This window comes from Elephas maximus, chromosome X (assembly GCF_024166365.1).
Source record: "Elephas maximus indicus isolate mEleMax1 chromosome X, mEleMax1 primary haplotype, whole genome shotgun sequence".
Taxonomy (NCBI): Eukaryota; Metazoa; Chordata; class Mammalia; order Proboscidea; family Elephantidae; genus Elephas; species Elephas maximus.
In genome coordinates this window covers 29,048,391-29,065,113 of record NC_064846.1, presented here as the reverse complement: position 1 = coordinate 29,065,113, position 16,723 = coordinate 29,048,391, and positions in this window count along the sequence as shown.

Here is a 16,723-nt window from a genome sequence, read left to right as displayed (position 1 = left end):
ATGACCTATTTCGCTATGTAGTGTACTTTCAGCACCTACATTTTGCTAATTAGCCAATCACGTGTGTTTTGAAGAGTGTTTTAACCTTTCTTTCATGTGATAATGTTAGAAAAACTGGCAGAATAACTTACTTTATACAAGAAATTACCCTTCCAGCCCAATCAGTTTCTGTGTTGTATTAGCTGAAGTTAAAAACCTGTTAGGCTTTAAAATACAGTTACAGAATTACCCACTTAAGACTGAAGCCATTAATCTAATATTTTCAATGTTATTCTTTCAATATCCACTAGCCCAAATTCTAGAAGATTTGAAGCAAGATTATCCCATCATACTAAAGTGATATCTAAGTACATACGTGATAGTTAAGAGTAGGTTGTCTATTATATGTAGGAATACATTCTTAACCTACGTTAGAAATTTAAAATATAGCAAATTGATCAAATGAGACTTGTCCTTTTCCCCACTTCCCTGCTCCAACAGTTAGAAAAGACAAACCTCTCTCTCTTTTTTCCAACAGGTAGCGCTAAAAGGATTTGAGATGAGTACATTCCACTGGTGTGCTGGAGCTGACTTATACTGGCTTATGAGAGTCAGTTGCATGCTTCTATTCCCAACTCCGTGTTCAGTGAAGTCCCATTGGTAGTTTGAAATGAACCATAACCCCTCCCCCCCCCAAAAAAAAACCAACCCGTTGCCGTAGAGTCGATTCCGACTCATAGCAACCCTATAGGACAGAACAGAGCTGCCCCATAGGGTTTCCAAGGAGCACCTGGTGGATTCGAGCTGCTGACTTTTTGGTTAGCAGCTGTAGGGTTGCTATGAGTCAGAATCCACTCCACAGCAACAGGTTTGGGTTTTTGGTAGCCCTTAACCACTATTTTTAACCACTATGACACCAAGGTTTTCAAATGACCATGGTGGGAGTAGGTACATCATGGAATTGGCAAACACTATAAATTAGAGCTCTTATCCCCAAGACTGCCAGTTGTTAAACATTTACCAGCACACTACTGCAATTCCTACGTAGCCAGCGTTATGTTGGTAAGCCAGCTCTCTGAAACTTCTTTTTAAAAAGTCCTGGTTTGTACTATATGCTAATTTCCATGGTTTAAATACTCCTATCATGGCTGATTTTAGGCTATCAACATGACCACACTGACAGCTGAGTTTGGGAGAGATGTACACAAACAACTGTCTTGAGTCAGTGTAAGCCAGCTCTAGTACACCACTGGAATGTACTCATCTCAGTACTCAGAACTCAATCTCAGATTGTGTGAGGGATTTCAGTGCTACATGCTGGGAAAAACCAGGGGAGAGAGACCTGTCTTTTCTAACTGTTGGAGCAGGGACAGGGAAGTAGGACAAGGCTGCCTGGATCATTTTGCTACATCTTGAAACCCTAACATAGCTCAAGAATATATTCCTACATATAATAAAACACCTACTCTTGACTGTCGTGTATGTACTTAGTTATCACATTAGTACTATAGGATAATCTTGCCTTAATTCTAGGATGTGGGATAGCAAATTTTATTGAAAAAATAACATATTGAAAATATTAGATAAATGGCTTCAGTCTTAAATGGATAATTCTGTAACTATGTACAAGCAATCCTGAGATTATTAACGAGTTCCATTCTTAAGTCTGTCTTTAATTTGAATTTGTACGTAAGCAGAAACAGGTACGGTTAATATCCAACATCAGGTACTCAAATGTTTTTCTTAGTATATATAGTATAATGTGTACCTTTCTATGCATAAAAAACATTAAAGAAACATTTCCAGATATACTAAAACATCTTTAACATAATAATATAGTAATAATAATGTTTTGATGCACGTTGCAAAGTACCACCTGTTTACTATTACAAGCCATTGTATGTACCTCAAATTTTTAATATAAGAGGCTTTATAGGGGTTGGTTTGTAACTATGGGTTGTACGTAAATTGGACATTTGTAACCCAGGGACTGCCTGTGCTTTAAAGTAACAGGTTTTGAACTTCAGCTAATACTCCATAAAACTGATTGGGCTGGCAGGTAGTTTCTTGTATAAAATAAGTTATTCTGCCAGTTTTTCTAACATTACCACATGAAAGAAAGGTTAAAACACTCTTCAAAACACATGAGATTGGATAATTAGCAGAACATAGGTGCCGAAAGTACACTACATTGTGAAACAGGTCATTTCAAAGTGATTTTCTCTAGGATTTGTCATCAGAGGAAGAAAATGTCATAGTTTCATGAGTCTGGAATTACATAATAAAACTTTAATCAGATACAATTGCATAATGATTTTTTTTTTCAGGCATGAAATTTCAACCACCAGCCATATTACTAAAGAGTGGGTATAGAATGTACCTTATCTCTGGAAAAATATGCCACAATTTCTTTCTAAGTATGAGAATTTGGAAACTGTCTATTGAAAGTCAATGAAAAAGGAGAAAATTGGAGAATCATGGGCATCCAGTGTATTTAAAATGTACCTCTATAAAACAATATTCCATATAGTATAAAACAAGAATTTGTTATAATTAGTAAAAAGTTTGCAAATCTTGCATAATTCTGGATAGTATCTTTGCTCGAGCATGCATTAGGAATGACACGGTAGAGATAAGAATAAGGCAAAAATGCGTGTGTAGATTTCCCAATGATAGTTCCTATTTCAGTAATAAAGACCCGAGTTAGTGTACAGTAAGTCTCCGAATTACGAACTTCTGACATACTGACAGCTCATACTTGCCTCTTAATGGTATGTAAATGTTGCCCTCATTTTGAAACTATCGAAACAACCCCTACTGGCAACAAATGCTTCATTACAATCACCCTCTCTTGCTGCATTTGCAGCTTTTAAATCATTCAAAAGGCTTGAAGCTTTTACTTGCACAAAAGTAAGGCTAAATATGAACTGTATGCACCTGTTCCAACTTATCTACAAATTCAACTTAAAGACACAGGAACGAATCTCGTTCATAACCCAGGGACTTCCTGTATTTATGATTAACCAAAATTCCTGAGAAATATTATGTTTTGGTTAATGGAGTGTTGTGGATACTGATAACAAGCTTTTTTGTTGTTGTTGTTGTTAGATGCCATCGAGTCAGTTTCAACTCATAGCAACCCTATGTAAAACAGAAGGATGCACTGCCTGGTCCTGCAACATCCTCACAATCACTGTGATGTTTGAGCCCATTGTTGCATCCACTGTGTCAATCCATCTTGCCAAGGGTCCTCTTTTCGCTGCTGACCCTCTATTTTACCAAGCATAATGCCTTCCTCCAGAGACTGGTCCCTCCCCCTGATAACATATACAAAGTATATAAGATGAAGTCTCATCATCCTCTCTTCAAAGAGCATTCTGGTGTACTTCTTCTAAGACACTTGTTCGCTCTTTTTGAAGTTCATGTTATAATTAATATTCTTCGCCAACACCACAATTCAAAGGCATCAATTCTTCTTCAGCCTTCCTTATTCATTGTCCAGCCTTCTCATGCATATGAAGTGATTGAAAATACCATGGCTTGGGTCAGGCGCACCTTAGTCCTCATAGTGGCATCTTTGCTTTTTTTAAACAGGTCTTTCACAACAGATTCACCAAATGTAATGTGTCTTTCGATTTCTTGACTGCTGCTTCCATAAGCGTTGAATGTACATCCAAGTAAAATGAAATTCTTGGCAATTTCAATATTTTCTCCATTTATCATGATGTTGCTTTTTGTTGAAGTCTGAGGACTTTTGTTTTCTTTATGTTCGGGTGTAATCCATACTGAAGGCTTTGATCTTCATCAGTAAGTGCTTCAATTCCTCTTTGCTTTCAGCAAGGAAGTTTGTGTCATCTGCATAAGGCAGGTTGTTAGTGAGTCTTCCTCCAGTCCTAATGCCACATTCTTCTTCATATAGTCCAGCTTCTCATATTATTTGCTCAACATACAGATTGGATAAGTATGGTGAAAAGATACAACCCTGACACACACCTTTCCTGATTTTAAACCACAGAGTATCTCCTTGTTCTTCTTGGTTTATGTACAGGTTTCTTATAAGCACAATTTAGTGTTCTGGAATTCCCATCCTTCACAATGTTATCTATAATTTGTTATGATCCGCACAGTCAAATGCCTTTTCATCATCAATAAAACACAGGTAAACCTCTTGCTGGCATTCCCTGCTTTCAGCCAAGATCCATCTGATATCAGAAATGATATCCCTTATTCCACGTCCTCTTCTGAATCAGGCTTGAATTTCTGGCAGTTCTCTGTTGATGTACTGCTGCAACCATTTTTGAATGATCTTCAACAAAATTTTACTTGCATGTGATATCAGTGATACTATTTGACAATTTCCACATTCTGTTGGATCACCTTTCTTTGGAAAGGGCACAAATATGGATCTCTTCCAGTCAATTGGTCAGATAACTGTCTTCGAAGTTTCTTGGCATAGACTAGTGAGCTCTTCCAGTGTTGCATCTGTTTCTTGAAACATCTCAATTTGTATTCCGTAAATCCCTGGGGCCTTGTTTTTCACCAATGCCTTCAGTGCAGTTTGGACTCCTTTCTTCTGTACCACCAGTTCTTGATCATATGCTACCTCCTGAAATGATTGAATATCAACCAATTTTTTTTGTAAGATGACTATACATTCCTTCCATCTTCTTTTGATGCTTCCTGGGTCATTCAGTATTTTGCCCATAGAATCTTTCAACATTGCAACTCAAGGCTTGCATTTTTTCTTCAGTTCTTTCAGCTTGACGAATGTTGAACATGTTCTTCCCTTTTGGTTTTCTAATTCCAAGTCTTTGCCCATTTCATTATTAAACTTTGTCTTCTAGAGTTGCCCTTTGAAATCTTATGTTCGTTTTTTTTTTTTACTTCGTTTCCTCCATTCTCTTTAGCTACTCTATGCTCAAGAGCAAGTTTCAGAGACTCTTCTGACATCCATTTTGGTGTTTTCTTTCTTTCCTGTCTTTTTAATGACCTTTTGCTTTCTTCATATATAATGTCCTTAGTGTCATCCCACAGCTTGACTGCTCTTCGGTCATTAGTGTTCAATGTGTCATATCTATTCTTGAGAACACTAGCAGTCACTTGTCAGTTTGTCGTACTGTGGTGTCTTGCATGTGGCTGTGAGGCTGGATGCTATGCCACCAGTATTTCAAATGCCAGCAGGGTTATCCATGGTACAGGTTTCAGTGGAGCTTCCAGACTAAGACCAACTAACAAGCTTTAGGACTCATGTATAAAATACTTGAACAATGTAACATTCACTATATAATGTTTTTCTCACAGCATAAAGCAGATTGAGATCTCTAAGAAGCAGACTCTGAGGCAGAATTTAGCATGCACAATGTTTATTATTTAGTTCTCTTAGAATCTCCACCTGTGGAAAGGAGAGGGGAAAAAGGAGGTTATGCAAAAGGAGAAATTGAACTGTGATATAATCCCAAGTGTCTTAGGTCGGGTTCTCTAGAGAAGCAAAACCAGTAAAGTGTGTGTATATATATATATATAATATATATATATATATATATATATATATATGTATACATATATATATAATATATATGTATACATATACATATGTATACATATATATATATATATATATATATATACACGTATAGATTTATATCAAGGAAACACCTCACATGATTGTAGAGGCTGGAACATCCCAAGTCCTTGGATCAGGATAGAGGCTTCTCCTGCTTCGTGTAGCCGCAGGGGCTGGTGAACCCAAGACTGGCAGGTCTGAGAGCAAGGCTCTTGCTCACAGGGTGTGAAGATCGACAAATCCCAGGATCAGCAGATAGGCTGCTAGGTCAAGTCCCAAGAACTGAAGGTCAGATGAACAGGAGGCAGCTGCAGGATCCAGAGCAGGCTAAAGCCAGAACAGCCACTTAAACTTGGATGCAGGTCACACACACAAAGAAATTCCCTTTCAACTTATTATCTACTCACAGCAGATCCCTCATGGGAGTGATCACATATAAGCACTGAGAATCATGGCTCAGCCAAGCTGACGTGCAATCTTAACCGTTACACCAAGTAATGCTTCAACCAACCCTTATGGGAAGCACTAGAGCTGGAATGGCCCTTCAGAGTCATCTGAATAAAAAAAAATAAGACCAAGGGAATTGGGCATTTGTATCTTCACACTAATCGGTAATTGGATGCGGGGTACCACAATTAAGGGCACCATGGGTGAGGCAGTTTCTTTTAGCAGAGACGATCCTCAAAAAGTGCTAACAGCTGAGGGACAACAGCTGCCGGGTCAAATCTATCATTCCAAAAGGGAGATGTGGGTGAAGCATGAAACATCACAGCTCGCTCATGAAACAAGAAAAAGTGGTCATACTACCAACAGATTGAAAGGATTTTCCTCCACAGTTTCAGATATGTATACATTAAAAATGTCATCTGTCCGCATCCATTCATCTACTGTTTTCTTCCTATGTCAGGCCATTAAAGTATACACTTTAGGAAGAGAGTAATGACCCTGCTCTGAACTATGCAATAATAAACAGTAAATACCATACGATGATAAAGCAATGCTGAGGTGATAAAAATTAATTCAGATATTGAATATTTCTACTTGGTTTTTCTCACCTCTGTGTATGGCATTGACACAATACATTGCATGTGTTTTTAATATTACTTAATGTGCACATGTAAATATCGACTTTTCTAGCTGATTCTACAAGAGAAATAATAGGCTCCTTAGACATATTGGACCCAATAAGCAAAATACTCATCCTTAATATTTAAAAGTGTTTACTCTTGGTACACTGTTTATGTTTTCACTGTTTCCTATTTCACAGTTTTTCTGCTTTTCATGAGAAGGCTAAACAAATAGGAGCGCAAGGTACTCTCAGTAGACAATAAAGTATATAGTAATCTGTAAAACCTAGATATATAAAATTCTTTTTGTTTCTATTTTTACCCCAAAGACAGAGCAAAACAGTACTATAGCCATTGTGTGTAGCCTACTATGCTGTGATGGGGTGTCACTGCAGAAGGAAGCCCAGTGGGATAATTTAGTGTGCAATAAAAAAACTTGGAAACACTTTTACAACATATGTTGTAGGGGATAACCACATCAGTGAAGCAGTTCAGTGTCAATTATAGCATGTGTTTTCAGATCTTTCTGTTATGTAATTCTGGGAAAGAGGTAATATGTGCTACCTTTTAGTTTTCTCATACTTCCTCTTTATTTTGCATGCTGCTCTCATCTTTCATTTCTACTTGAATTGCAGTCTGAAAGAAAAGGAATGGGGTACAATATTAAACTGGCCTTTACTAGCTTTTATCCAACAAACCTCAATAGACTGTATCATATTAACTTCCTTTCTCTTCTTACAGAGGATTTGCCATCTTATGTAAAATAGCATCCCATCCCATCTTCCCCCACACTCACAGGCTTTATATTTCCTCATGGATTAGCACTGACAGTGTATGATTTGTTTGTTTGTTTTTTGCCTGCATCCTCCAGTAGAATGTTATATTTATCAGAACAAGAAAGTTGTGTCTTTTGAGTCTAGCTGTTTCCCCAGTGCTGGCACATAAAAAAAAATAGGCTGAATTAAATAGATAGAATTTGCAATTTATGTATATTTCCCTAGTTATGTCACTGTCTTTAAACTTTAAGACTTAAGATGTGATGATTGCATGGGTCTATCTCATGGTCTACTCACATGTTTTACTGTGTGTAATGTATTTTAGCCACTAACTCCTGTGAGTAAAAGCATGGCATATATATACACACACACACACACACACACACACACATATATATATATATATGGTTGGGGGTATATATATATATATATATATATAAACCCATTGCTGTCAAGTTAATTCCCACTCATAGCGACCCTACAGGACAGAGTAGAACTGTCCCATAGAGTTTTCAAGGAGCGCCTGGTGGATTCAAATTGCCAGCCATTTGGTTAGCAGACAAACTCTTAACCACTAGGCCACCAGGTTTTCCTATACATATAGGACATTTTCTCCTTTCTGAAACTTTTTATTAGGAAAATTTCCAACATATGTAAAAGTGGAGAAAATAGCATGAAGAAATTCTATGTACTCATCATCCAGCAAAAAACAATTACCAATATCAACTAATGACCAAACTTATTTCGTCTATACACCTATATACTTCCACACACATCAGATTGTTTTGAAGCAAATGTTAGAACATTTTCTTGTAGAATTAGCAGTAATGACATTCACAGCTGAAGAGATAACATTTTGGGGGAGTCTACCGTCCTGAATTTGTGAGGTATAAACAAACCCTGTCTTGCTTCAGTCCTTCTGCTCTCAAAGCTCTGAGAAGGCCTGAGAAAGGTCACCTTTAATATAGGTTATCTTTATTACCTTTTATTTCCTTTGACTAGCTGTAGTGTTTTTCCTCAGTACAGCTGACACCATGACTAACATAGATTTCTTCAAAGGGATGTTGCTGCAGCTAACCATAAAATTGAACGAGAAGTTTATATCCATGATATAATCCTTCTGCTGTCTGTTTCCAGCTCTCCTCTAATGCGAATAATGAGAGCACAGTTTTCTGTACAACAGAGCATGTGTTGCATTAAGCATACAGTGTTCAAGTTCCCAACTATTCCCTATATGGTCCTTTGGCAAAATGTTCTTAATCAAGATAAAAAAATAGACTTTTCAAATCTCTAATAACTATAATGTGTTTGTCCTTGACTTGTGATTGTCTTAGTTTAAAAAGGACTCTCAGACGCACAAAGATACAGCCCCCAACTCTGTCACAATTTTTAAATTATTTAGAAGAGATAGATATGTATTGTCTGTAACCACTAACCACCAATGTAACATACACTCTTGTGATTTTTCACATTAATCATTGTTTTCAACTTTAAGTGTAATCAAAGTATACAATAGTGCATATATTTAAAGTGAAAAACTTGATAAATTGTGTTATATGTATGTACTTGTGAAGACGTCATCAAAATCAAGATAACAAATATTTTGGTCACCCTGAAAGTTTCCTTGTGCCCTTTTGTAATCCCACCTCCATCTCCAGGTAGCTACCACTTTGCTTTCGGTTAGTATAGATTAAATTGCATAATATTTTTTGATAATCCAGTGCCATCGAGTCGATTCTGACTCATAGTGACCTGAGAGGGCAGAGTAGAACTGCCCTCATAGAGTTTCCAAGGATATCAAATATCAAAAAATATTTTTGATATGTGCATATATTTAATAATGAAACTATTCATCAACAACAAAAATACTAGAAGAATTCATGAGACCTCAGTGTTGTGAAACAGAATGGGAAAATAAAGGCAATAAGATATAGCAAGTGATTCAGAAAGCCACGTGAGGAGTGAAGCAAAGGTAAATTTGGCTAGGATAGTATTATATGCTCTTGGAAAGGAGAATGGCAGTTATTTCACTGCTTGGAAGCAGGCAGCCTTACTGTATGCCACATGGAATGGAGGCAAGAGCCTAGGGAGAGTTGAAAAAGAGAGGGAAAAGAGCAATTTTTTTTTGCTGAGAAAAACAATAAAGAGGGAAAAATAGAAAAGACATAGGTTTGAAGGTGTATCCAACAGCAGTGAAAAAGTATGGAGTCAAGATCTGGAATATGACTTAAATTCATAGAGGTTATCCTGAAATCTTGAACTTTATATACTATGAGCATTTTCTGATTCCAGGAGAGGCAGCTGATATGCTCAGACGAGCTTCTGAGAGCCTAATGCGATTAGGGTATCAAGAATTGGAGTCTCGTGTCAGTCAAGAGTTGACCTGGGAAACCACCCATACTACTCCATATGAGTAAGTTAAAAGAGCCCAGGCTCAAATTTTCTTAATCTTTACAATTGAGTTAAAGTGAACCTGCATTACTAGTGATACCAGTCACCTGTCAACCCAAAATAATCTCTGGAGGAAGATAATATCAAAATTTTCAAATTATTTTTTGATTTTTCTATATTAGATGAATATTATATATAAAAATAACCAGGTACATGGGGAGGTAAGAGCATGAAAAACAATAAGAATGAACAGCATCAAAATCACAAGAGAAAGAGATCCACTGTTATTCCAGATAAACAGAGATCAGACATATTTTTAAATAACTTAATTTGTTTAGAGATATAAAATTCAAGGTTGATACTTTTCTCCAAGAATTGAAAGCTGAAAGAAAATACAAAATTCTAGAGTTGAGAAGTATAAAGCTAATATTAATAAATTTGTGGGTGTTTTTTATGAGAAATTTAGACATCTAAACATATAATTAGAAATCTAGAAATATGTAGAGCAAAAGAAAATGTATAAAATGAAGCCAGAAAAAAAGGATGGAAAATACATAAAAAAGTAACAGGAACAGAAGATAAAGTGAAAAACTCTTACATATATCTAAGTTTAATACAAGAAGGGGGAAGGAGGATAAAGCAGAAGTTATATTTAAAGATATAATAGATGAGAATTCGCTAAAATTTATGAAAACCATCAAGTTACAGATATAAGAATCCCTGTGGCTCCACACAAGTATAAATTAAAAAAAAAAAAAAAAAAACAAGAACACCTAGGAGCATGAGAGTAAAAATATTGAAAAACAAAGGCAGAAAAATTCTTAAAATCTTCTGGAGAAAAAAGCCATTATTTTCAAAGGAGCAACAACAACTTCTCTTCAAAAATAATTGTCTTAGGCTAGGTTCTCTAGAGAAGCAAAACCAGTAAAGCATATAAATATATATATAGAAAGCGATTTATATCAAGGAAATGGTTCATGTGGTTCTAAAGGCTGGAATGTCCCAAGTCCATGGGTTAGAATAGAGGCTTCTCCTTATTCACATTGCCATAGGGGCTGGTGAACCCAACATCAGCAGGTCAGAGAGCAGGGCACTTGGTCACAGGCTAGAAAGATTGATGAATCCCAAAATTGATAGGCAAGACGGCAGGTGAGCTGCTAGATACAGTCCCAAGAACCAGAGGTCAGATGAACAGGAGCCTGCTGCAGGATCCAGCACAAGCAAAAAGCCCTCGAGTGCCAGAATGTCCACTTATATCCGATGCACACCCTTTCAACTGATTGGCTACTCACAGCAGATCTCATTATGGGAGTGATCACATATCAAATCTCAACATAAAAGTGATCACAAGGTTATAAGACTGCCAAAACATTGAGAATCATAGCCCAGCCAAGTTGACACACAATCTTAACATCACAGTAATGGAAGTATAATATAATGGGAATGATACCTTCATTGTGCTGAAAGGACTTAATAGCATACATAAAATTCTATACCAAGAAAAAACAGCTTTAAAGAATGAAAGTGGAATAAAATCATGTTTGGCAAATAAAAATTATTAATTTGGTCACCAGCAGACTTGCATTAAGGAAATAATAAGGGATTCTTTAGGCAGAAGAACAATGTTACTAGATGGCAGCACAGCAATTCAAGAAACATTGAAAAGAGTAAATATATTGGCATATATAAATGAGTTTTGACTGTATTTATCAATAACTAAAATACACATATTGTGGGGATTGCAACCTATGTCACAAAACAATCTGTGTATAAATTTTTGAATGAAAAACTAATTTGCACTGTAAACTTTCACTTAAAACACACAAAAAATTTAAAAACTAATAATTAAAATACAAGGCAACATTAATATGTAAATTGTGAGGGGCAAATAGGTTGAAAATGGTTTAGGGTCTTTTCATTTTCCAGAAAGAAGATAAGAATACCAAGTAAATGAGACTTTGACAAGTCAAGAACACACATCATAATGTCTAATGTAAATGTTAAAATGATACTGAAATAATTTATAGATACCATGTTAAGTTGGGGGGACTGAAATAAAAAAATAGTCAATACATACAAAAAACTAAAGACAGAAAGGGGGCTCAAATACGAAGGAAAAATAGAACGCCAAAAGTGAGAAATTGAGATGGTAGATTTAAACTCAAATATATTAGACATTAAATTAAATTTAAATATAATAAATGCTCTAATTAAAACAAAAAATAGCTGTGAGACTTGATATAACAAAGATTATGTATTATTTAAAATAAAAGAGTACAAAATAAAAGGATATAGAAAGTTTTAAGGTAAAATTATGAATAAAATAGCATGCAAATCAGAACAATAATAAAATTTCAACTCATTGTGGAGATACAACAATACTAAACTTGTATGCCCTTAACAACATGCTCTTGAAATATGAAAGGAAGAAAAAACAGTTTTAACAAAATTATGTGATCATGTCGAGCAAATGCAATAAAAGCATTTCATAAAACTTTAACATAAAGAGGCAGAGCAAAATGAAAATATGAGCAGCTCCATGCTCCTATCCACAAAGAAAAACACCAAAAAAAAAGGGGGGGGGCATAAATTGGCAGAACCAACTTTGTCAGAACTCTGGGAACCCTCTCTCCAGCTCAGTGCTATCTTAAAGAAAGTTGTAGTGGCCTGCATTCCCAGAAAGGGAGTCTGGTCACTGAATCCTGAGGGAGTATATAAAAAGAAAGTTGTAGTGGCCTGCATTCCCAGAAAGGGAGTCTGGTCACTGAATCCTGAGGGAGTATAGCATACTTAAATAAAAAATCATTGTGTGTGTCTTTTCTAACCCATCTGGGGACTGCCTAAAGAATTTAAGTAAGGCATTTAATCTCAATTTGGCCTATCTCAGAGCTCTTGCTGGGCACAGGGGAAGTGGGCGATACCTGAACTCTATAATCACCTATAGATACCTGGGATGAAGGAGTGTGACTAAGGCATACCCCCCAAAAAGAAAAGAAATCTAAGAACTAGGAGGAGAAGCCAAGGAAACAGTTTCTTTGGGAAATTAGGGCGTTCGAAAAGGAGTGCTGGTAGCACAGTGATTAACCTGCTAACCAAAAGGTCGACACACTATACACATGCAGAGCAAGACGAATCCTCAGAAGCTACCTGAGAATACAACTATGCTTTCATCTCCAGCCTATGCCAACGCTCAGTTCAAGCCTTGAGAAGTGATTAAGGAATGCCCCATCACAGAGCCAATCAGCAAAGACTGGGAGAGGTTATTGATTGCTTTTTTTTTTTTTTTTGGTTTTTCCAACCCAGGCATTCAAGCAAAATGCTAGCTGAACGCAAGCTACAGAAAAGAGAATTCAGTGTCAAAACACAACCAGGAAGGCAGTCTTTGATAAAGTTAGGGGAAGTCACTAAAGAAATGAATCACTATATTAAAAAAAAAAAAGACCAAACTTGTTGCCATCGAGTTGATTCCAAATCATACCGACCTCATAAGACAGAACAGAACTGCTCTGTAGGGTTTCCAAGGAGCACCTGGTGGATTTGAACTGCCAAACTTTTGATTAGCAGCAGTAGGTCTTAACCACTATGCAACCAGGTTTTCTGAGCCACTATATAGCCTTCAACAATTAAAACAAAACAGTAAAACCTGGGGAAGGGGGGAAATATGATTTCTAGAGTCACCACGTTACAGTACTCAAATGTCCTGTTTTCAACAAAAAATAACAAGGCATATAAACAAATAGATAAAGATGGCCCATTCAAAAGAACAAAATTAGAATGACAGAAACCTTTTCAGTCAAAGCCAAGAAAGGTACCAACTAGAGAAAAACTTTAAAACAGCAGTATTAAATATGCACAAAGAACTAAAAGAAAACACAAAGGACTAAATGAAATCAGAAAAAAAGATGCAGGAACAAAAATGAGAATATCAATAAAAAGAAAGAAATTATAAAAATAAAACAAACAGAAATACTAGAGCTGAAAAGTACAATAACTAAAATGAAAAAATTACTAGAGGAGTGCAACAGCAGTTGTGAGCTGGCAGAAGAAAGAATCAGCAAACCTGAAGATAGCACAATTTAAATTACCATGTTGAACCCACCAAAAACCAGTGCCGTCGAGTCGATTCTGACTCATAGCAACCCTATGAGTCCTTCAAGTCTGAAGAAGAAGAAAAACAGAAGGCAGAAATTCAGAGACCAAGGGACTTGTGGAATACCATCAAGTGGACCAACACACACATTATGAAACTCTAAGAAGCAGAAGAGATGAGAAAAGAAAGAATATTTGACAAAATAATTTCCAAAACTTTTCACATTTGATGAAAGACATTTATCTACAAGTTCAGGAAATCCAAGAAACTCCAAGTATGATAAACCCAAAGAGATTCACATCAAGATGCGGAATAATCAAACTACCAAAAACAAACGTAGAGAATATTGAAAGCAGCAAGGCAGAAGTGAATCATCACGTACAAATGATCCTCAAAAATCTTATAACACTGATTTCTCCTCAGAAACCATGGAGGTCAAAAAACAGTGGGTTGACATATTTAAAATGCTAAAAATAAAGTAATACCAAGAATTCTATATCTGGCAAAACTGTCCTTCAAAAATGAGGGTAAAATCAATACATTCTTAGGAAAAGAAAAGCAGAGGGAGTTCATTCTCACTAGACATACCCTGGTGGCGTAGTGGTTAAGTGCTACGGCTGCTAGCCAAAGGGTCGGCAGTTGGAATCTGCCAGGCACTCCTTGGAAACTCTCTGGTGCAGTTCTACTCTGTCCTATAGGGTCGCTACGAGTCAGAATCAACTCGACGGCACTGGGTTAGACATACCCTGCAAAAAACTCTAAAGACAGTCCGTTTTGTTGAAATAAAAGGACACAGACAGTAAACTGAAGCTGTATGAAGAGTTAAAGATCTCCAGTAAGGGTAATTTCGTGGACAAGTACAAAGGACAATTTTACTATATATTTTGTTTTTAACTATACTTGTGTCCTACAAAATTAAAAAGAGAAATGCAAAAATACAATTATAAATTTATTTTATCAGGCATATAATGCATAAGAATGTTATTTGTGATAACTACATCATAAAGGAGGGAAGAGCTATATAGGAACAAAATTCTTGTATGCAGTATTGAATATCGTGGTGGCTGTCTCACATGTTGCTGTGATGCTGGAAGCTATGCCACCAGTATTTCAAATACCAGCAGAGTCATCCATGGTGGACAGTTTCCATGGAGCTTCCAGACTAAGGCAGAATAGGAAGAAAGACCTGGTGGTCTATTTCTGAAAAAAACTGGTCAGTGAAAACCTTATGAACAGCAGTGGAACACTGTCTGATATAGAGCAGGAAGACGAGCTCCCCAGGTTGTAGTTGTAAGGCACTCAAAATACAACTGGGTAAGAGTCACCTCCTCAAGGTAGAGTCAACCTTAATGATATGAATGGAGTAAACCTTCATTTGCTGATGTGTCATTCAAAATGAGAGGAAATAGATGCAAACATCCATTAATAATCAGAGGGTTAAATGTACAAAAAATCTAGAAAAGTTGGAAGCAGTCAAAATGAAATGGAATGCATAAAGATTGGTATCTTAGCCATTAGTGAGCTGAAATGAACTGGTATTGGCCCTTTTGAATTGGTCTACTATGCCGGGAATGACAAATTAAAGAGGAATGGCATCGTATTCATCATCAAAAACAACATTTCAAGAATTACCCTGAAGTACAACACTATCAGTGATAGGATAATATCCATATGCCTACAAGGAAGACCTCCCATGTGTCTGTCAGTTTGTCATACGATGGGGGCTTGCATATTGCTGTGTTGTTGGAAGCTATGCCACCAGTATTCAAAAACCAGCTGAGTCACCCATGGCAGACAGGTTTCACCTGAGCTCCCAGACTAAGACAGACTAGAAAGAAGGACCTGGTGGCCTATTTCTGAAAAAAAATTAGCCAGGGAAAACCTTATGAATAGCAGTGGAACACTGTCTGATATAGCACTGGAAGATGAACCCCCAAGGTTGGAAGACATTCAAAATATGACCAGGGAAGAGTTGCCTCCTCAAAATAGAGTTGACCTTAATGATGTGGATGGAGTAAAGCTTTTGGACCTTCATTTGCTGATGTGGCATGACTCAAAATGAGAAGAAACAACTGAAAACATCCATTGATAATCATAACATGGAATGTAAGAAGTATGAATCTAGGAAAATTGAAAATCATAAAAAATGAAATGGAACACATAAACATTGATACCCTAGGCATTAGTGAGCTGAAATGGACTGGTATTGGCCATTTTGAATCAGATGATCATATGGTCTACTATGCTGGGAATGACAACTTGAAGAGGAATGGCATTGCATTGCTCGTCAAAAAGAACATTTCAGGATCTATCCTGAAGTACAATGCTGTCAGTGATAGGATAATATCCATATGCCTACAAGGAAGACCAGAAATTTAGGCAGGATTCAGAAGAGGACATGGAACCAGGGATATCATTGCTGATGTCAGATGGATCCTGGCTGAAAGCAGAAAATATCAGAAAGATGTTTACCTGTGTTTTACTGACCACGTGAAGGTATTCAACTGTGTGGATCATAACCAATTATGGATAACATTGCGAAGAATGGGAATTCCCGAATACTTAATTGTGCTCATGAGGAACCTGTGCATAGATCAAGAGGCAGTTGTTTGGACAGAACAAGGAGATACTGAGTCATTTAGAGTCAGGAAAGGTGTGCATCAGGGTTGTATCCTTTCACCATACCTATTCAATCTGTATGTTGAGCAAATAATTTGGGAAGCTGCACTATACAAAGAAGAATGGGGCATCAGGATTGGAGGAAGACTCGTTAACAACCTGTATTATGCAGATGACACAACCCTGCTTCCCAAAAGTGAGGAGGAGTTGAAGTACTTACTGCTGAAGATCAAAGACC